The 21,767-nt window shown below is 38.6% G+C and overlaps 1 long non-coding RNA gene across 1 annotated transcript in view; it reads right to left on the reverse strand.

Annotated features, from left to right (window-relative positions):
- Positions 1 to 2,105: 2,105 nt before the first annotated feature.
- LOC112668158 (uncharacterized) overlaps positions 2,106 to 21,767 on the reverse strand; it is an 82,530-nt gene continuing 62,868 nt past the window's right edge. Inside the window, exon 4 of the long non-coding RNA XR_004804090.2 lies at positions 2,106 to 3,945. This is a non-coding gene — a long non-coding RNA (uncharacterized LOC112668158). The remainder of the gene's footprint in view (positions 3,946 to 21,767) is intronic.

Raw genomic sequence — 21,767 nt, forward strand, 5'->3', positions numbered from 1 at the left:
AATCTGCTTCACAAACAGAATCTAGGAAAGGCTGGGGGAATTCAAATTCCAAGAAGCATTGTTAAAACCCTTAAAAATCTTTGTGAAAGCAGTTTAATAATAGTTACCATTTATTAAGTACCTACTTTCAGGTTCCAGGCCTGATGATCAATGGCTTACTTGCTTTACCTTACTACAAACTTGCAAGGTGGCTGTGTTATTCCCATTTATCGATGAGGAAATTAGGTCTCCAAAAGGTTAAACCATATTCTCAAAACCATATCCTTAAGCTTCAAACTTAAGTTGGAAAAATGAGTCCATGTATATTCCCAAATGCCCTGACTTGTTCTCCTCTGATGAAGCCAAACATACTTTGTTGTTTACATAAATATGCAAATGTTCCATGTGTGTTCCATCTTTTAAAAACTCACTACTGTACTGAAAATCCAAATAATACAGAACAAATAAATTAGGAATTATTGTTAACATTTCAGGGGGTTTTACTTCACTGATTCTTTTAATAGCGACCTGATTTGCTTTATAGGTTTTCAATTTGCATTCACCTATTCAGAAATGTATCTTCTGAATGTACCAAAATAGGTTCATAACCCATTCTATAGCATATCTATTCTTGTGTTTTCTTAGACCCCTCCTCTTCACACAAAACCACCAAACCAGGTGGTTCCCATAAAAATCCCAGAACTTTGGCAAACATGCCAAAGTCTCTTTAAATGTTATAATTAATGGTGGCTTGTGGCATGTACATATCTAACAAGACACTCCCCGGCCCTAAAGGCAAATTCAGACTTCTTAGCCTGGTTTACCAAGCCCTTCACACTCTCCTCTCTTGTGTTTCAGATCCTAGCTGTGATGCTGCAATCTCCTAGGAGCCTGTTGGATAAGGGAGAGCCACCCTTTGCAGGAATCCAACATGCAAGTGGAAGGCAGGATATCCTGCAGCGGGGCATGCGGGGCCAGGTTCAAAGGCCACCTCCAACCACAGAGAAGCCCATTAAATCAGATGGGGAGTAGGGCCCGAATAGGGCTTTGTTTTGTATTTGCTTGCTTACTGTTTGTTTATTGAATCCCTCACTGATGCCAAGGGAAGCCAGGATTGAAAACTTCTGAACCCCTTCACCCACCAGCCTGGCTCATTGTGCTTCCTTTCCACACTCAAAGCTGCAGTCGGCCAGCATGTCCTCACCTTGAGGTCTCTGCATTGAATGGTCCATCTGCCTGGAACACTTTCTCCAACAAGTCTCCTCCTGCACACTCTGTTAACTGCTGCTCTCTTGCCTAGAAATGTTTCAATGTCTCTCTTTGGATGTACTGTCCAGAAAGGTTTCCCTAACTCCTAGCAAACAAGTTAGGAAGAATAAGCTCAACCCTCAACCCTCACAAAGCACTTGTTAAAAACTGCACTGAAACTGCCTATTTAATTCCCCATGGGCTCCTGGAGGGCAGCGTGTGTCTGAGTTGAACCTTGTATCCCCAGGGACTACCTCAGTGCCCCATGCTTAATACATGCTCAGCGCACTATGAAGGAGGGACGAACACCTATTTCCCAGTCTGAAGCAGCTTGCGAGCTGATGGGAAATGTCTGTAAAACCATGCCAGATGTGTTCAATGCCAAGTGCACAAGACATGCTCTCGGGAGAAAAGATCTCTTCTGACTGGTTCACACACACTCCTCATCCCTTGCCTTATTTTAAGAGGTTTGTTAGACTCTTCATTCTCGACACTGGTATTGTTTTAAAACCCAAAGTAACATTTATCAGAAAGTCCTATACCTAAATCCATGCTTGTCTCACTGACTAACCATCCCTTTTCAATGCAAAGATATCTGTACCCTCTTGTAGCCTGGCTTGACCATGTCCTTGGAGGTGACCTTAAGAAGTAGATGTGGGAATGCCATCTTCAAAAAATGATTTTGTATTACCATCTGTGATATGGACAAAAGCATATTACAGTGTGTTTTACCCAAAATTTAAAAAAATCCATTACTTTTTTCTTTTTTTAATTAGTAATTTTTTAACTCAGTTAAAAAAGACTTTTTTAACTCTTTAATGGCCAAAGATTAATGGCCGTTATTACTTTTTACTTATATCCTTTAAAATTTCCCTCTATCAAAAAATAAAATAATTAATTAAATTTCCCTCTATTTGCACCTTTTCTATATGTTCAGAGTTTAATTATTTTCTGGAAACAAGAACATTAATACCATTTCCCAGCCCCCCTCTTTTTTCCATTTAACACACAGGGTATATTTTTCCATGTTAATAAATACAGATTTATTCATTTCTAAAGCCTGTAGGTAATCTGTGCTATCATACCATTAGTTATTGGATCACCCATTATTAGCAGTCATTTAGATTGATTTCAATTTTGGTTATAAACAATGCTAATGAATACCCTCATGCATACATTTGTATATGTTTGTCCAAGTATTCCCTACAAATAAATTTCCAGAAGTGGAATTCCTGAACCAAGGGGTATACATATCTTAAAGTTTGACATTTTGCTAAATTGCCCATAAAATGTTAGATCAATTTTTATCACTATCAGAAGTTTATAAGAATGTATGTTTCTGTTTTTTCCTATTAGCCTTGAGTATTTGCAATATTCATTTCTTAAGAGAAAATAAAAATATCTATTCCTGTTTTAACTTGTTTTCTTTGATATTCATGGGCTTTAATATTCTTTCACTTTTTTTGCCATTTGTATTTTTTGGATTGTTATATTCACATTCTTATTAATTTATAGGAGCTCTTTATATATATTAGAGATGTAATCCTCTCATCATATGTTGTGAATACCCTTTCCCAGTTTGTCTTTATCTTTACCTTTGTTTATGAGAGGTATCTTTGTACTCTGTTTTTTTTTTTTTTTTTTTTTTTTGATGTGGTCAAACTATTAGTCTTCTCCTTTATGTCCTTACCTTTGATGGCATGCAATTTCAGTATTTTTAATGTAGTTTATAGGATTTAAGATGGATTGTTCACATTGTTAACAATAAAGTCACCTGGAAAGCAAATCAGAACTTCAAAAAATATATTTTACACTACTTATTACACAACATAGTCCTTATCACTACTAGAAAAAAATATAAAGACTAAAGTTAACATATTTATCAGTATTTTTAAAGGAAAAATCCATCTTTTCAAAACCCTCTCTGTGCCAATTAGCAGGTGATACTTTACGTATTCCATATTTATTACCTGAAATAACACAATCCCAATAGAAAACTCTAATTTGGTCAGAAAACGATTTTACAAGCTGTTGCAGAATATGGATACAAGTATCACAGCTTCAAACTGTGAGGAGAGATCCAGCCAGAGCTTGCCTAGAAATGTTTCAATAATGACCACACATGGGATAAAACAACTGAAAATCATTCACCCTCATTGACAAGTGAAACATTCTAGAAAAGTTTCTCTTTCCTTTCCTGGAGATGATACATAGGAACCCAACAGTTCATGAAGGACCGATTGACAATAATGTTGCAGCCTAATGGATGACCTCCACACGTGCATATGCCATTCCTTGATGAAGTCTTACAGGCCTTCCTTTGACATGTTCATCTAGACCCCCAGGCAATAGAATACAGCCAGCTTTCAAATACTCAAATTCCTTCTGATTTCATAATGCCTGTTCAGCTCCCTTTAAACTCTGCAGCAAAACAGTCTTCTCAATGGGTCGTAAAATAATGAATTGATGAAAGCCAACAACAACTGAACATTTTCTTTTCTTTTTTTTTTTTTAACAATTGAACATTTTCTGTTTTAAATAGATAAAATTAACAATAACAATAATGAAATAATTTGGGCAGCATGAGTCAAAAAACTATTCCTTGCGACAAAAACAGCTGTGTGAGATAAATCTTCATTTTAAATCTTCTTCATCTTGAGAATATAAAAAAAAGAATTTATAGCTGTCTTCTCTTTCTTTGTATTCTACTAAGTGCTACTAAAAAAAAAAAAGAGTTAATTAATAAGAGTCTCATATTCACCACTTTACAAATATACCTTCACCTGAGGAAGAAACAAATGTCCTCGCAACCCCTCTCTTATTGGTCAGTGATCGTTTACATGAAAGGGAGTTTTGGGCCAGGGGATATGGGGCATCCACAAAAAACAAAGACAGAGTCACTGATACAAAAAACCCCTCATCCATAAAGAGGCGTGGAGGGATTTAAATGGGAAATAATTACATGACAGAAAACACAGCAAACAGGCAAAATGTAGGAAAGAACAAGTAAGTACAGGCTGGGGCACGACAGCTCACTGGAGAAAAGAGAAGCTGAGCAGAACATTAAAGAATGAGCTGGCAGAAAGGAAGAAGAAATGTTGCCCAAGGAGGGAAGAAGCCAACAGCTTCCCTAAGAGCAGAAAGGTATGTACAGGGAACAGCGAGCAAACAGGATTTGCTTGGAGAGTCACTGAATACTCTACTACAGAAAGACAAGACAAAGGGTGCCTGGGTGGCCCAGCGGTTGAGCATCTGCCTTTCGGCTCAGGGTGTGACCCCGGGGTCCTGGATCGAGCCCCACATCGGGCTCCCTTGCAGGAAGCCTGCTTCTCCTTCAGCCTGTGTCTCTGCCTCTCTGTCTCTCGTGAATAAATAAACAAAATCTTAAAAAAATAAAAAGAAAGAAAGATAAGACAAATGTCATACCATAGGGGAAGGAATTAAGAATAAGACAGGGGAATGCAGGGAGTATTGGGGACCACGATGAAGTTTCGTCAGCGCTGAGCAGACTATTCCCACTCCACCTCCCCACTTTCCAGAATCAAAAAGGGGAACTTGGGTTTATAAAGTCAAAGCTGCTTACAGAGCCTGCAGACTATGTGGTACAATATAGCCTCTCTCTCCCTTGTTATGTGTCCACTCCCATTACATCTAGATGATTATCTTATACAGGGATGCTCCCAAAAACAATTTTAGAATGAACAAACAATGGATGTGTAAATTAATGAACATGAAAACATGAAACATGAAAAATTTTTTCAGGAGCATGTTACATCTGGACATGAACGATTGGGGATTTCAGGGAAAGGAAGAAAAAATGGGGAGAGAAAGGAAAACTGGCTAAGACTACAGAATATCAATTATAAAATGAAAAAGACCTAGATTTAGAAGACAGAAATAGGAATAAAACATAGACATCAATCTGAGAAAATTATGATGAGTTATTAAATGATTTTAATCACTGATATTTTCATCAAGTCATACAGCCAAGTCAAGTTTTAAGTGGTCCAATCAAATATTACATTCATTCATTCAAATGGAAAGTATCTGTTGACTATCAAGCACTCCTCTGACTCCAGGGGCCAAAATGAAATTCAAATTTATTTTCTTGCAAATTTCTGACTGATCACATAAAGCCCTGAACCCTGACAGCTAATGACTCATGTGCAAATGGCCATTATTACAATAACCATTCCTGATTACCAAAATAACCTGGCATTTATTAGGAGAAAGGTTTGAAAGAGTGAATTTTAAGGCTGAGCAGCATTGAGACAGTCCCCACTGTGTATATATTGGAAACATTAAACAAGCAATTAAGCGCCTCATCTCCAATCATCTCACATTATCCAGGTGAGATAAGAGTCTCAACTGGATATAACCAGATACTGTTTTAGGAAGCATGAATTTGGCTAAGATTTTTTTTTAAGATTTTATTTATTTATTCATGAGAGACACAGAGAGAGAGAGAGAGGCAAAGACACAGGCAGAGGTCCCAAAAAAATCATTCAGCAAGTCATTCCTCAGGGGAATAAAGTTTAATGATTCCTTCCTCAGTGTTCTTTCCCTCTCTTCTTTCTTCCCCTCTTCCTTTCTTACCTATTGAGTGTCTATTATTCATCAGGCATGCTGGAAGCTCCCACAGTGAACATAACAGACATAGTCTGATGGTCTTTGGAGGACCCTTTGACTAGAGCCAGCCATTCTAAGCCCCCAAAGTAGAACCCCATCCTCCCGAAGGCTTATCTCCTAATTACTTCCATACACCACTCAAACCTCCAAATCAGACCAACAGAACTGCGTATTTAACTTTGAATACCTAGAATTTATTTTCATCTTCTACCCCTCCATCTTTCACCACCCCCTTATAATATTGCTCCCCAGTTTAACATAGTCTGACCTGGCTTCAAATTCTGACTACATGTTTCTATCTGCAGGATCTTAAGTCAATTTCTGGGACCCTCAATTTCCTCTTCAGGTAAATGAAAATAATACTACCTACATTTCTGGAATGTTGAAAGGATGAAATGTGACCATGTGTGTAAAAGAATTCAGTAAGAGGCTTTGTGATGATTTTCTTGGACCATTCCAGCTAGAAGTTAGCTCTCCTCTCAGATTTACAGAGTATGGTTATCCCATTGCACTTTTGAGCCACCTCCAATTATTGGTTATCTCTCTCTGTGTCTATCTTCACTTCCTACTTAGGACAGAGAATGGGAAAAACTTCTTTTAATACCTTAATACCTGAGATGGAGCCAGACACATACCTCATCCTATTGTGAAGGTAGGAGAAAGAGGAGGTTAATGATCCGTGGTGCCTCATAGTTGGCATTAGTAGTTTAGTTTAAAGATTCTGCTAAATTTGGAGAATCATCCAACATTCAGATCGTTCGTCTGAGCTTTGGATAATAATGCAAATCGGGAGTCTCCTCGGAATGACTTGCCTCTTTTATTTCTGTTGTTACCCAGCTTTAAGCCAAATGCAGAGACTGAAAAATATTTATACTTATATACTTTCACCTAATTTCACATTGGTCTCCACATTCAGTGGCCATGAAACAGCTGTAAAGATCAAACCAAAAAGAGTATGTCTGCAATACAACAACAGGCCATCAGAATAGGAACCTAGCCAGAAAGTTGAGGGTCAGACCAGTACTATAACCTTTTACTGGCACTCTAAGATAATGACTAGCACCCTCACAAGAGTAAGAATCAGAAGCCTGAACCTTCAAAGAAATAACTGATGCTGAAGGACTCATTTTCCTAGGCTACTGTCATGGCCAAACTTATTCTTACTCCAAATGCAACTTCAGGAAACCTTCTTTGAACCTTCTCAAACCACTTTACAGCATCACTGCAATGGCCCAGAGCCCCCTGCTTCTGCAGGAGTAATTTATGGCCCCCTAAATCAACAACCTTCCACCGCTCAATAAAACTCATTCCTGAATTATAACAGTAACCATAATTAACTTCACCCAGACTGAGCAACATGCAACCCGAAGCTCTCAATGGCCCCCATGCATTATTTCAGAGAGGGCAGGAGCCCTGGCATCTGGCTATCCCACCTGATGTCTTATGGATCCCTCATGTGATTCTCCCCCAGGAGCCAGATATCTGGAGATAACCCACAATAGGAACAAGGGGCCTATTTGGATCAAACTATAGGAGTATCTTGTTTTCTTCTCTGATAAATGGACATAACCACTTTCCAAGAGACTGAACAACGGCCAAAAGGAATCTTTCAAAATATACACTTACTTAATGATATAAGCTCATTCTGAGTTATTATTGCTTCACATGGAAAAAACCCAAGTCTTTCCCAATAGAGAACTCAGATAGACAATGAAGGTAACTGGAACTAAGGGATAGAAACAGGTTGGCAAATTCTCAGGACACATTTGGATGTAATTGCTTATTCTTTTTTTTTTTTTTCCAGGAAAAGCCCCAGCAACAGGGAAGGAACCCCTCCTTGCCCCTTTCCAGTAAATTCTCTTCATAGCACGTTGTACCTCCCCAGAGACGTTTAGAGACTGCCATTCATTTAATTGCTTGAAAAGCCCAAACCAAACAAGAGTCGCTGGAGCTTGGCCCTCTGTTTGTTGGCTGTCTGCAGATTTACAATTTAGCACCATGTGGATCTTCAGAGCCAAAGTGTTAGAATTCTGAGGGTCTCATTCCACCTCTCAAAATACAATGGGCAAGGGCGGAAAAGCTTCAAAGTCCCCAGAAGGCACCAAACCCAATTACGTTGCAACACATGTGTGCAGCCCTTTAAGCTGCTCATTAACATTTGGAAAATTCTTCTGGTAAATGTCTTCATATCCAATTTAGCCTCCTTTTCCCTTCTTTCTACCACCCTCATTTCATAGACAGGCAACAGTAATGAGCTATATAAACGTAACTCTTTAAACGAAGAATGTCATCACTTAAGAATACAAGAGAGCGGTACATGTTGTGTATGTCTACAAACTGCAGTTGCTGTCTGTTAGAGTTTGTAGCAACTTTTAAATCTGTCATCACGGCATGAATTTCATACTAAGCTCCCTTCCCGGTGCTTGAGCCAGGAAGCAAAGGGGGAACAGGCTGTATCATTTATGGGCAGATTGGTATTGGGTCAAGTGTGACATCACACTCTGCTCCCACCATAATGAGGTGAAAGGCAAGGCTGCAACAACGTGGCACTTTGTTTATTGGGAAAATTTAAGTGGGGCTGTATTTCAGCTTATGATAAAACTAAAACAAAGGATATGGATTACAGATTTTAATAGCTCCAAACAACAGGAAAGTTAAAAAGAGGGGCACTGTTTAGGACTTAGTAAAAAGTACAAAAAGTCAAAGGATCAATGTAGGCTCCAGACAGACTGGTCCCTTAGCATTTGTCCTGGGCACATTTGTTCAACTACAACATTAGAACATCAGCAAACCGTTTAAGTTTTGTTTCTTTCCCATGGTTAATATTATAAAGCAGGAAGGAAAATCAGACCTAAATGTGTATGGGGGGGGGGGGGTTGTGTGTGTGTGCACACATATTTAAAATATCCCATGTTTCATACTCAGGCAGGTTTCTACCATGATCAAAAATTTTCTATTCCACAAAAAATAAAACCAGACCTACAAATACAGAGAACAAACTGATGGTTGCCAGAGAAGATGGCGGTAGGCAAGCAAAATAGGTGAAGGGGAGTGGGAGATATAGACCTCCAGCTATGGAATGAATAAGTAAGTTATGGGAATAAAAGGTACAGAAGAGGGAATATAGATGATATTGTAATAGTGTTGTATGGTGACAGATGTTAGCTTATACTTGTGGTGAACACAGCACAATGCATAGAGATGTTGAATCATGGAGTGCCTGAATGGTACAGTTGGCTGATAATCCAACTCTTGGTTTCAGATCAGGTCATGCTCGCTGGGTCCTGGGATCGAGCCCCATACTGGTTTCCATGCTGAACATGGAGTCTGCTTGAGATTCTCAATCTCCCTCCCCCACTGCCCCTCCTGCTTGTGCTCTCTCTCTCAAATAAATAAAATATTTTTTTAAAGAGATGTTGAATCACTATGTTGTATACCTCAAATTAATCTAACATTGTGTGTCAATTATACTCAAAATTTTTTAATATTATATAAAAAATTTTATATTCAAAGGTAGCATGACTATAACTTCACATATCACAATTCCTAAAGTCTTCTTTCTTTGTCCACACTGATATTAGGTACCAGGATCAGCTTCTATTTCTCCGTGTAATTACCTACATCAATATTTGAATTTACAAATAACCCACTGAATACATAATATTGTGAAGTAAGATGTATTTGGCAAATAAGAGACAGCAGAAAAACTTCTGAGACCTAATTTTATTCAGAATTAGGAACATCTTATTTAAAACTGTAGCTAATCCCTACAGTTTGGTATATTTATTTATCAAGCCCAGTGTGGGCCCCATCCTCAAGGAGTGCACAGTCCATGGGAAGTTGTCCTATAAACAACTGACTACAAGACAAGGAAGGCACAGTGAAACTAGAACCCTGAGCTAAGCATAGCTATTCACGTGAACCCAGAAGAAGCAACAATTAAATTCACCTAAAACTATTTCATCTTCCACTGCAAGAACTCTACTTGCCTACTTTTCCTGTATATCAAGAAAGCAAAAGGCCTGAGCCACTCCTGTTGGGAGGTGACCCACTAAAATGCGAAAGACACAAAGCTTCGTACCACCAAGGTTCCGTGAAGTCCTCTAGAGGAGCTTAGTTTTCAAATTGTTCTAAATAGTTCTACTTAATTTAAGTGAGAATTTTATTTTTAAGGGAGACTATCCCATTGTAGGACTAAAAATCTACAACTACTCTTTTGTCCTTAATTTTTCAGCTTTCATCAGATATATCCTAGTAGAATTGGGCCTAAATTTTACCAATTCTTTCCAAGAATAATGGCACCCCCAATAACACCACTGTGAAGATTAAATGACATGTGAAGTACTTGGTAAAAGAGCAGCACATGGCAAATGCTCAATAAGTTAGCTGTTGACAAAATAATAATTATATAATGAGGAGAAGATGGTAATAACAATTATATTATACCATAGTCATATATTACACCATAATCATTCTTCATAGAAGCTCACTGCCTAATATTATCTGAAATCACAGTCCTTCCTCTAGTTAATTCTATTTTAGGACCCTAATATTTTCAATCTTCCTACCTGTGGGGAAAAAGCAGTGGAGAAAGAGAAAGACAATAGAAACAAAATGCAGAGACAGCCAATCACTCAGCAAAGCCCCCACCCCGTGTGCATACAATCAGCACCAGCTGTAGTCCAATTAAACTTAATCTAGTCACATGCTCATGTGCTTCTCAGAAATTAGAGGAAATCAATTCAAATGCTAATGAGAAAGTCCATAATTTATTATCTGCTGAGGAATGCATGTTACATTAATTTTAACTGTAAACAATTATTTTTATTGCAAGATTAATTACCCTATCTTATACAACTTCCTTTTTTCATATTCTTTTAAGGAATTAGTTTTCAGTTGCTGTTTTGTGGCTCTGTCACAGTTCTTTAGCTTGAGAAAAGTATAATTAATTTAGGGATGCTGCAAATGTTGTTTTCTATTCTTCTGCCAAAAGAAAGTGGGATAAATGGCTAGGTCAAGCATGGAGAAAAATAGCTGCTGCTTCCGGCCAGGATGAAAAGACATTAGAACTCAGAATGGAAGTGGGGGGAACCAAACAGAATTTAAAACGTGAGCTAACGTTGGTCAGTTCTGGCCATAGCATTCCCCAAAGGCTTCAAAATGCAAGTCAGTCCTCAGATTATTCCTCAGTCTTAAAAGTCCATGGGAACCGCATGGGCTAAAGTTTTCAGAGCAAGAAAGAAACCAATCCTTTTTTCTTAAAATAGCATCAAGGTCTGGACTTCTCTGTCCATGCTGGGTGGGGTGACTGCTCCTTTGGAACAATCAAAAAGGAATCAAAGTTTTGCTGTCAGAACTCCACTCCCTTGACAAAACTGCCTTCTCTCTGACTTGGCTCCCAAGGTCAATGAATGTTCAGTACACTGGCTTGTGGGAACTTATTCTTAAGTTGGTCACTTCTCAACATGAAGAATAGGACGTTAGACAGTGACTAGCACTTATAGGGTTGAAAGTGAGTATTCTATTGTTTCTGATGAATCATTTGCTTGATTCTTATGCTTTCTAAAAGTGTCTTTCAGTACAACCAGACTGAGCAGTTTAAGGTAAATATTTATATAATACGAAAATCTATTAGTTTATTTCATTGGGACCCTCTCAATTTGAACATCCAGTGAAAGCACTGCTAGTCATCGATTAAAATTAAATTAGACTAAATTAAATCAATAACCCTAGTTGTTGATTTCGATGGGAATTTGGTTAGAAAATGGGTAAGAGAATTGAGGTCTAGAAGATTCAACTGCTAATTACTTGTAAAAGTTTTGGCTTAAAGGGTAATAAGCATTTGACCTAGGAATGGAAACAGAGAAGAGGTGCTGGCCATGAAGACTCTGGGCCACAACCGTAACGTCAGCGTTGGCCATGACTTCCTGTCAAGGAGACTGAATCCTAGTCAGTCTTAATGTGTTTCTCTCAGAAAACTATGGCCTGGGAGGCCATGGGGCACACACAACAATCAGCCGGGCTATAGTAGACAGGATGAAAAACAATCTTTCCCATAAGCGACAAGCTCTCAGCACTCCACATTGTAAATTCAAAACAAAAAGTGGGGTTTTTATCCTTCTTACATGCTTTCATGATTTCTATTAAATATTTTCACAAGTCCCTACCAGGAGAGCATGTGCTACTTATCAGAATCCCATATAGTAGCTACAAAAACCAGGAAGTGGTTGGAAGGGACAGACTGTGGTGATACAGGTTACACCTGGTTTCAATTTGATTGTCAGATGTCATAAGGGCAGGCTTATAAGACTAAACCTCATTTCTACCTCAAACCTATAGAGGATTATTGCTGATTTATTTTAGCAAAGAATGTTTCATGCTCTTGGTTTCCATTCCAATTTCTCTGCTTAATAAAATAAGATGTCACATGTCAAGCTACATTGTAGTGAATTATTTCAACAACCCAAAGCCATTCAAATCCACTTGAAAACTTGCCACAATGCCAAGATCTGTCACAAAGCATTAGGATTAGTTACCCCTGGAAAACCCTCCTACTATAAGACACACGGATAGGCAGCACACAAGAAGAAAACCCTGAAGTATTTCCAAGCTTTGCACACCAAAGAACTCTGGTTCAATAGATATAAGGGTTCTTATGGCCCTTTGAATTACTCCGTGCCCAAATTTATATTCCTCTGTTCTTTTGACCAGACCAAAATAGTCTTAACATGGGCCAAATTCCTGCTTTTCCAAGCTGTAGTCCTGTGTCAAGTTCCACAAAATACATGACAAAGAACCTCCATTATTTTCAGATATTTCATAAATTTCTTTATGATAGAAATTTGCATTCTATTAAAGCCCTCTGCTTAATAAATAACAGGAATTCCGGGGATTCCTGGGTGACTCTGGTTTAGTGCCTCCTTCATTTGGCCCAGGGCGTGATCCTGGAGTCCTGGGATCGAGTCCCACATCAGGATCCCTGCGTGGAGCCTGCTTCTCCCTCTGCCTGTGTCTCTGCCTCTCTCTCTCTCTCTCTCTCTATACCTCTCATGAATAAATAATAAAATCTTAAAAAAAAATAACAGGACTTCCAGGCAAGTAATAAGCCACAAGTCTATATTTTGAAAGTTTGTCTTGCTCTAGGTCTGTTTACTTGCATCCAAGAGCAGAGAGTATATTCAAATGAGCCTCCTCCTAAGTGAGGCAAGTGGCTGCATCTCCAACTCTGATCAGTTACAGATTGTTTTTTTAGTTACAGATGTATTTCACACATCCCAAACCAATGTGGTTAAAGAAGAAATTACTTTGGGGAGAGTCTATAGATCATAAATGTAATAAATGAACCTAAGGAACCCCATCTGTAAGTGCTTAGGCATTCTCGATTTAATGGTAGAGTTTCAATGCCTTACCCTAAAACACTCTTAAAGTAGGATTCTTTATGGCAAATATGTATGGAACGTCTTGTAGAACCACAGGATTTCATTTCCCAATGTTGATGTGTATGGGAATAAAAATGAACCTGGAGAAACAGAGATATCACATGAAGCCTTTTCTTAAACTGTTTCTTCAACTACTGGGAAGCAGGATCCCCAAGCATCACACAAGAAAGTATTCTCTCATGATTCCAAAAGAGAAATTCAGGCTTTAAAAGGATCACAGTTTACATCTGGTTCAAGGAAGTATTCTTACATTCTCAGCTCTTTTGAGATTCACCAATCTCTGGTCATACTGTGGTCATTCAAGCCATGTTAGCTCTCATAGAGCCGTATTTGTGCATCAGCACAGGCCTCTGACAGGCCCCAGCCATTGCTAGAGAAGCTAGTTGGACTTCCACCCAAGCCCAGGCCCATCAAGGTTCCAAACAAACTCCCAAGGGTCAATGGACAGAATTCTGGATCTCTGTAAACTTGGGGGAGAAAAAAATTATTTTGGTTAAATTCAGTATTTCCTTAAATTGTGAATGTAGACAACAAATCAGAGCAGAATTAGCACATCTAGGACTCACAGAAATCAAATGTATTTTCATATCACCATTAATGTTGATGTAGCTATTTCAAAATACCATTTATGTTCATCATTACATCAAAATTCTAGTGATTATCAAATACATTGCTAGATTTATTATTTATCTATTAATAAAGCATTTATAGACAGTCCCAAGTTACAATGGTCTGACTCACAATTTTTTGACTTTACAATGGTGCAAAACAGATATGCATTCAGTAGGAACCATAAACTTTGAATTTTGATCTTTTCCAGGACTACTAATATGCAGTAAAATACTCTCCGTGATGGTGAGCAGTTGCAGCCCCACCTCCCAGTCACACCACCATGGGGGTAAACAACCCACACACCTAAAACGACGATGTACCCATACAACCATTCTGTTTTTCACTTTCAATACAGTATTCAATCAATTACATGAGATATTCAAGACTTTATTATAAAACAGGCTTTGTGTTAGAGAAGTCTGCACAACTGTGAGCTAATATAAGTGTTCTGAGCACATTTAAGGTAGGCTAGGCTAAGCTATGATGTTTGGTGTATCGAGGGCATTGCTGACTTAGATATTTTCAATTTATTATGGGTTTCTCTCTCAATAAAGTAGAGGAAGATTTATATATTACTATATCATAATTTTTAGATAATACTTTGGTAACTGTTTCAATATAATTAGTTCTCATAATTCTAGATATTTTATCTTATGCATTAAAGCATTTTTCTGAGAAAGGGTTTTTTGGCTTTATCCAATTTCCAAAGGAGTCTGTGGAACACACACACACAAGATAGAAAGATAGAAAGCTCTAACCCTGGTATAACCTTAGAACTCTCATCTGATTATTACTACATAATCCTATTCCACAAAATGGTTTCTACCTGGTCCTAACAAATTCTACAGTTCTAGTAGCCCCACTCTTCTACTATTCCTGACTTCCTCCCTTAGAAACTTGATTCATTCTCTGTGAATTCATTCTCTGTCCTTCCAGGACTTTTTTCTCTGATTAGCTCATTCGTTCATTCAATAAGTATTTACTAAGTGCCTACTATGTGTCAGATACTGTGTGATGTGGTAGAGATATAGAGACCAGTTCCCTATACCAATAGAACTTACATTCTAGTGGAAATGGATGGATGGATTTCCTATACAGGAAGCTATACAGAAAATTAGAGTAAGCTGATGTCATGGAAAAAGACTGGTGGCTACTATCGCTTGGTGGTCATGCACAACCTCTCTGAAAATAGATGGTAGAAGGGGCAGCCATTTGCTGTTCAGGGAGGAAAATGATCAAAGTACTTGAGTGAACAGGGGAGGCCACAGTAGTTGGAACACAATTCTGAGACACCAACGGGTGATAGAGGAGATAAGAGTGGAAAGGATTTATTTCATAAAGAGCATCCTAAGTTGGGCAAGAACTTCAAACTTTACAAAAATGCTCAGCAGCCATTCAAGGGTGTTAAACAGGAAATTGTCATGACCTGATTTCTGTTTTTAAAACAATTGTTTTGACTGCTGTGTAGTGAATAGGCTGTAGGGACCAAGAGTGAAATCAGTGAGTAACTTAGGAGGCTACTGCAGTAAACTTGCAGGACTAGGTGAGAGTATAGGTAGGAGAGGGAGGGATGAAACTGTGATACATATCAGGCTGGGTCACAGCAGGAAGCAGTGCCAGAATCAAGATAATGTGAGGGAAGTTTAACAAGTGACAATTTACAAACTGACCATAAAGAAACCACAAGGGATAGTGTAACAGCCCATGGTTGTTAACCAAAAGGCCCAAAGGTAATGGGAAGGGTGGCTACTGGAACCCAGAAGGAGAAAAGTATGCAAAGATGGCTGCCAGACGGCACGGCCAGGCTATGCTAGTAAGACCTAAGTGGGGGCCTAGCCTAGGTCTGGCTGTGGCCCACTTTTAAGGCCACTAAGGAAATAAATATCTTTACCTCACCCTCCAACCTCCCATCGGGATTCACTGCAGAGTAAAGGAAGATGAGTGGCTGCTGCCTGCCTTGCGGCTCAGAGTGCCAGGTCTCTTACATTCATTGATTATGAAGGCTATCTCCTTGCATCCAAATTATTTGTTTCTATTCTCTTCTCCCTCTTGAGGATGTCCATGTGCATCTGTTGCTCCCAGTACAGTGGCCATTAAATGAAAGATTGTGGTGAATGAATGAATGAATGAATGGCCCCTTTCAGGTTCCTATGTTCCTACACCTATATAATGCTATTACTCCACATGAGGTTTTCCACATCAACTGCTCTACAAGTAATAGCATGCCGATGTCACGACTTGTGCTGACACACTGGCTTTCCTCCCAGTTCAGATGGGCCCATCACAGGGTTCTTGTCCCACTTCTTGTCCATCTCAAAGTCCCACTCTCTCTCCTATTTACTCCTTCCTGTATCTATTTAGGTTTGTCAACCTGCTCTGAGCCATCTGCCTGGATTTTTATAGTTTTTTGTCCAAAGAGTTCTAACTTCTTAGTAATAGCAGATATATGGCTTCCCTTTGAGCTTTTCCGTATCAAATTAGCACTCTAACTATTTAGTGTTAGGACCTTGGTGAATATGCACATACATATATGTCATCTATATCTCCAAGTTCAAGGAGACATGGCCTGTCGCTGCATTCAGTACTTGAGGATGCCAGTGTTTCATGCTAATCTGTCTCACTGTATAAATGTTATGCCCAGATTTCTTTTGGTGATATAAACTGAGCCTCTGCTTTTGCTGATGAAAATAAAATGCCAAATACTCAAGTATAAATGACTTATTTCTGGGGGGAAAAAAAAACTACTTCAAAACTACTTCATACTTATCAATCCCCATATCTTGCCTGTCCAGTACAGTAGCATGCACAACTTTTCAGCTCTGCCTTCAAAATGTGATAAATCTTCCCTCTGGGGCAAAGAGTGCATCTGTGTATTTATCCAGAGAATGAATTTAACTCTTGTCTACATGTTTAAAAAAAAAAAAAAAGGTCGGGTGGAAGAGGGAGGAGGAAAAAGGTAACAGATTGTGAAGGATTGATTACTAAAGCAAAAAAATCAATCTTGAGACTTTGATGATTTAACCAGCTACAAAAGCATAGAAATGTATGAGAAAGCCCTGATTGATTTTTAACTCCGTAATCCTTCCCACCCCATCTATTATCCTGTATGGATCATATTAGCCATCATTATGACTAAGACAAGATAGGACACTGACATCCGTCTGACATAATATAACTGTAAATGGAATCGGCTTCTACACAAAGGCTTTTACCTGGTTATTAATAGTGTTCTCTGTGGGTGATGGACTGGACTGATATTAAAACCTCCGTCAGCTGTGTGGAGCCATTGCAATTTGATTTCAGTCCAAGAAGCAGCTCCTCAAGGTAGTGATTGCACAGTGCCCTGACAAACTGCTCAAGTATCATTCCTGAATACTCACCCTTTTAAGAGGCTCATAAAATACTGAGGGCTGATGACATCTTTTTGGCACTGAGGGCTCCAAGCTAGTACTGCTAAGCTGAAAGATACAGGGTATGTTCGCAAATGCCTTGACGACATCCCTCATCTTCACCACTACCAACATGAATGTGGAGTAAAGCAAGATTTAGGGCACACAGCTTTTCAGATGACATGCATTACAGTAAAACACAGATGAACACACACCAAGATATTAAGGTCACTTGGTGACTCTTGCTTGTTTCACTTACCTTCGATGAATCAATGAAAAATATTTAGTTCTTAAGCAAACATTTACCTTCTCAGCTCCATGAGGGTTCCAACCACTATTTCATGTCTAACCAAACCAACCAGTGAATTAGAAACAGAAATATTGGAGGACTTGCCCAAGAGTACACAGTAATTTAGAAGCAGTTCTAATTAGAAAGCCCAGATTTCCCCCAAACTACTCTGAACTCCTGCCCTTGAAGCCAAACATGGCAGTCAAATTCTGGATAACATTCTGAGCTGGATGGATGGTAGGGGAGGAGGACACCTTGTATTTACAATTAGTACCTCTTTCTTTTAGAACCTGGAAAATATTTCCCCATTGATAATGAGAATATATTTGAAAATTCCTGTGTTTGGAAGCTACATTCTGGGATCAATTGTGAGAATTAAATGAGATGTTAGACACAGAGATAAGTGACAGAATTTAAAATAGTGCCTGACACATCCAAATTGACAAGTCAAACTTCCAGTCTTTGCAGATGACACAATACTCTATGTTGCAAATCCAAAAGACTCCACCCAAAAATTGCTAGAACTTATACAGGAATTCTGCAAAGTGGCAAGATACAAAATCAATGCACAGAAATCAGTTGCGTTTCCAAACACTAACAATGTTAGAGGCACAAGAAAGAGAAATCAAGGAATGGATCCCACTTACAATTGCACCAAAACCCATAGTATACTTAGGAGTAAACCTAACCAAAGAGGTAATGGATCCGTACTCTGAAAACTATAGAACACTTATGAAAGAAATTGGGGAAGACATAAAGAAATGGAAAAACATTCCATGCTCATGGATTAGAAGAAAAAATATTGTTTAAATGTCTACACTGCCCAGAGCAATCTACACATTCAATGAAATCCCTATCAAAATACCAGCAGTATTTTTCACGGAGCTGGAACAAACCTAAAATTTGTATGAAACCAGAAAAGATGCCAAAAAGCCAAAGGAATGTTGAAAAAGAAAACCAAAACAGGAAGCATCACAATTCTGAACTTCAAGCCGTATTACAAAGCTGTACTCATCAAGACAGTATGGTACTGGCACAAAAATAGACACATAGATCAATGGAACACAATTGAGAATTCCACAACTCTGTGGTCAATTAATCTTGGACAAAGCAGGAAAGAATATCCAATGGAAGAAAAGTCTCTTCAACAGATGGTGCTGGGAAAATTAGACAGCCACATACAGAAGAATGGAACTTGACCATTTTCTTACACCCTACACAAAAATAAACTAAAAATGGATGAAAGACCTAAAAGTGAGACAGGAATTCATCAAAATCCTAGAGAACACAGGCAGCAACATCTTTGACCTCAGCCTCAGCAGCTTCTTGCTAGACACATCTCCAAAGGCAAGGGAAACAAAAGCAAAAATGAGCTATTGGGACTTCATCAAGATAAAAAGCTTTTGCACAGTAAAGGAACTAGTAAAAAAACTAAAAGAAAACCTACAGAATGGGAAAAGATATTTGCAAATACCTGATCAGATAAAGGACTAGTATCTGAAATCTACAAAGAACTTATCAAATTCAACACCCAAAGAACAGATAATCCAATCAAGAAATGAGCAGAAGACATGAACAGACATTTCTCCAAAGAAGACATACAGATGGCCATCAGATACATGAAAAGACACTCAACATCACTCATCAACAGGGAAATACAAATCCAAACCACAGTGAGATACCACCTCACACTAGTCAGAATGGCCAAAATTAACAACTCAGGAAACAACAGATGCTGGTGAAGATTCAGAGAAAGAAGAACCCTCTTACACTGTTGGTGAGATTGCAGACTGGTACAGCCACTCTGGAAAACAGCTGGAGGTTCCTCAAAAAGTTGAAAATAGAGCTACCCTATGACCCAGCAACTGCACTACTGAGTATTTACTACAAAAATACAAATGTGGTGATCCAAAGGGACACCTACACCCCAATGTTTATAGCAGCAACGTCCCCAATAGCCAAACTATGGAAATAGCCCAGATTCAACAACAGATGAATGGATAAAGATGTGATGTGTATGTGTATGTATACATATATATGTATATGTATGACCCTCCAATATTACTCAGCCATCACAAAGAAATGAAATTTTGCCATTTCGCAACAACATGAATGGAACTAGAGGGTATAACACTAAGTTAAATAAGTCAGTCAGAGAAAGACATACCATATGATTTCACTCATGTGGAATTTAAGAAACATAACAGATGGACACAGAAGAAGGGAAGGAAAAATAAGATGAAATCAGAAAGGGAGACAAAGCATCTTAACTGCAGGAAACAAACTGAGGGTTGCTAGAGGGGGAGGTGGATAGAGTATGGAGTAATTGGGTGATGGGCATTAAGGAGGGCACTTGATGTAATGAGCACTGGGTGTTGTATGTAACTGATAAATCACTAAATTCTATCTTTGAAAATAATAATACACTATATGTTAATTAAATTTATTTTAAATTTAAAAAAATAGTGCTAGACTTGTAAGATTTCAATAAATATAATTGTGAGAAGGATGCTAATGATTCTATATTCAAATCACATGATAACACATGATAATAATTCCTTCACATAATGGAACATAAGCAGAAGTGGTATAGGTATATTCTTATGTTATAAGCTCTCCAAGTGCTGTGATGTTCCTACCATTGAGTGGCATTTTCTTGGACATGCAAGTTGCTCCTTCTAGACTGGTATTACTACAGCTAGTTCTAAGCCAGACTGCTCCTCTCCTCTCCCCCCTGACAATCAGATTCAGGATTTTTTATGTCATTCTCAGGGTGAGTCCAGGAAGCTCTAAAACACCTGAATCAGGTGAGTCATGTCACAGACACCAGGGAATAAAATTACTCTGTCTAAAGGGATCCTGAGTTCATCACTGAAGCAATGCACACCCAGTGGGTACCATAGGGACTAGTGGTTTTTAATCCACTTAAGACTCAGAAGAGGGAGGGGAATGCCTAAATGTTATCCAACCGCCCAGAGACACACTGCGTCATTTATAGTAACCTATTGTTATCTACACAAAGGATCATTGTTACCCACCTAGCCAGAACTCTATTTAATAGTTGAGATAAGCACATTTGTACTTACTTGAGACAGTCTCATTCAGATGTGATCTTATGGAGGCATAGCATTCATTTCAGGTTTTTTTAAAGATCTTACTTATTTGAGAGAGAGAGATAGAGTGCAAACGTGTGCATGAGTGGTGGGAGAGACAGAGGGAAAGGGACTAGCAGGCTCCCTGCATTTATTTCTAACTAGACTCCCAAAGATAGTCACCCTCACCCATAAAAAAATTACAAGCTCCTCCAGCCTGAAGCTCAGATTTTTCTAGAAAAACAATCTGTTTCTCCAGTTACATTCCCAAAGAAATCTATACTTTTCCTTCATAGCTCTTATCCAAGTTTATTATTATATATGCCAGTGATGTATTCTGTCTCCCACTGACTATAAGCTCCCCAACAACTTTTGTTCCTGTGTGCAAGGACCTCATGCAGTGTCAGGCACATAGCAGTCACTCTAAGAATAACTGTGGAGTGAAAAGAATGAATAAACGAAGTGATTTTGATTCACCAGAGTGGAGGGACAAGATAAATATTTGCTTGTTTTTATGAAGCCACCCTCACATGTTACTAAAAGCAGATTCTTATTATCTCTCCCTGAGACCTTCTGCTGTGCAAACGCCATTAATGCAGACACTGACACTCAGATTAATGAAGGGAAGCAATTTATTGAACTGATATTTGGTGTAGATGTCATTAACAGCGCTCCTTTGGAGCAACTGCATCAGATTAGACACAGTCTCCCCTAAAGAGCATGAAGAAAATCATTTAACTGCTTTCCTGCAGCTGTTTATGTGAGGCCAACCTCTATGAATGGCTCAGTTGGCTCTGAGACAACTGTGACCCTCCTATGATTGCTCTTCATTGATACTGTTTTTGTCTCTTCTGAGAAATATGTCCTGTAATAAATCATGCTGTTGTGGCTTGAGTTTTTGTTGTTGTCATCCCTTCTTCCCCCAACCCACATTAAAGTCACTAGAAAAGTTCTAATAATGAGACAAAGTCGGTAGATCTCTAAATAACTGAATTAAGGGGGTGCATCTGAAAGGTGGTCTTGGAAGCTAAGAATAGGGCCTGGTGGATTTAGTGGTTTTACAAATCCACCAGGAATATATGTTCTTTCA

This window comes from Canis lupus, chromosome 36 (assembly GCF_003254725.2).
Source record: "Canis lupus dingo isolate Sandy chromosome 36, ASM325472v2, whole genome shotgun sequence".
NCBI lineage: Eukaryota > Metazoa > Chordata > Mammalia > Carnivora > Canidae > Canis > Canis lupus.